We start from the raw sequence: 1,875 nt of genomic DNA, 5'->3' as shown, positions 1-1,875 counted from the left end.
GGCCCTGCAGGACACCATTATGCTGGACCCAAGTGGGGGAGCGCAGCATGATAGGACCTGAGATAGTGGAGGAGACCACGGAGAAGATTAAGTTCATCCGTGACAAGATGAAGGAGGCACAGGACCGTCACAAGTCTTATGCGGATAAGAGAAGGAAACATGTTGAGTTTGAGGTGGACGACATGGTCTACCTCAAGATGATTACTTTCAGAGGTCGGAAAAGGGTTTCTGGCCGAGGGAAGTTGGATCCAAGGTACTTGGGTCCATTCCGGATCATTGAGAGAGTTGGTTCGGTGGCTTACAAGCTTAACCTACCAACTGAGATGGAAGCATTTCATAATGTATTCCATGTGTCTCAATTGAGAAAATGTCTTTCAGATCAAGACATTGTGATACCGGAAATTCCATCTGATCTAGGCACGAACCTCACCTTGGAGACAAGGCCGGTTCGGATTGTAGACAGGATGGAAAAAGCAATGAGGAACAAGACCATTCAAATGGTCAAAGTCGTGTGGGAATGCAGTGGGCAAGAACAAGTCACTTGGGAAACCGAGATGAGAATGAAAGCTGACTATCCAGAGTGGTATGGTCAGTTTATGATGGAGACAAGTCTAGACTTGGATTCGAGGACGAATCCATCTCAAGTGGGGGAGACTTGTCATGTCCCTGATTCTAGATAGAGCCTTCGGGCACAGCCATGGTACGGGGAGACGTGCTAGTCAGGTCGTAAGACCTAAAGACAAGCGTATCATGGCTGGAATGGATGGTTAAGTGCATCAGTATGCTGAGACTTGACCAGAATCGGATGGAGACAAGGAAATAAGAGCTGGATGAGTTCTAAGGCAGCTGGACGATGATGGGAAGCAGCTCAGTCAGCTAGGACAAGCTTAGTGTAGCTCACACTAGCTTGGGTCAGCTCCAGTAGCTGGATCACTAGCTCCCTCAGCTGGGGAAGCTGGCACTCAGCTCAACTCAGCTGGGTGGAGTGTTATGGTCCGGGCCAGTGTTGCCGGTCCATGGGCGGTCAAGGGTCCGGCTGGGTGGTGGCTGAACCACTAAGGGCCTATGGGTCTTTATTGGGTCCGTGGGTCTTGGTGGATGTACTTGGGATGCAGATTGAGGCATTGGGCCTATTTCCAGACAGCCCACACGCCAAAGGGAGCAGTTGGACGGTTGATGGGCGAAAAGGTGGGAATTGGGCAGTTTGTGTCTTTTCCCTTCCAACCGGTTGCAACTGTCCGCCCAGGCAGTTATTGGCCGACCTTTCTCTATAAATACAGACACTTGGGTGTCGAAAATGGCATCAAATTCCTTAGGGAAAACTCTGCCAAAATCGTGACAGAAAGAAAGAGAGAAAGAGAGAAGAAGGCCGGCCAAACCGAGACTGTGGGTGGTGGTGATCGGACTCCGACCAGAAGTTGGTCTGTGGGAAGAGGAGAGCATTTGGTGATGGCAACCAGAGGCAAGGAGAAGGATCTGGAGAAGGGCTTGAGCACTCCTGAGCGCACGCCCAAGGTGAGTGGGATGGACCGAACCATCCTACCATGGCCGCGGTGGAATTCCGTGTAGGCTGTGGTCGGATTGGTTGGACCAGACCCATCTCTTCCTTTTCCCTTACTATTCTACTTCATCTCTTCTATGTTCTGAATGTGTTGGATGATTCAGACACGTTCTGACTGAGCCATGGTCTTGGTCGGTACCCAGAAACCCTCCATGGCCTTGGTTGGGCTGGTGTGTTGAGATCTCATAGTTCCTGAAGGGATTATTGGGATCCGACCATGGATTGTTCTTAGTGATGATTTATCATGAATTATCATGGTTTCTAATTGGATTTATCAGTCCGATTTGATGGTGGTCAGTTATGGCCGGTTTAGT

The sequence above is a fragment of the Brassica napus genome, unplaced genomic scaffold (assembly GCF_020379485.1).
Source record: "Brassica napus cultivar Da-Ae unplaced genomic scaffold, Da-Ae ScsIHWf_1958;HRSCAF=2606, whole genome shotgun sequence".
NCBI classification, from domain to species: Eukaryota; Viridiplantae; Streptophyta; class Magnoliopsida; order Brassicales; family Brassicaceae; genus Brassica; species Brassica napus.
The sequence above is the reverse complement of the archived record's forward strand: the minus strand, read 5'-3'. Positions refer to the sequence as shown.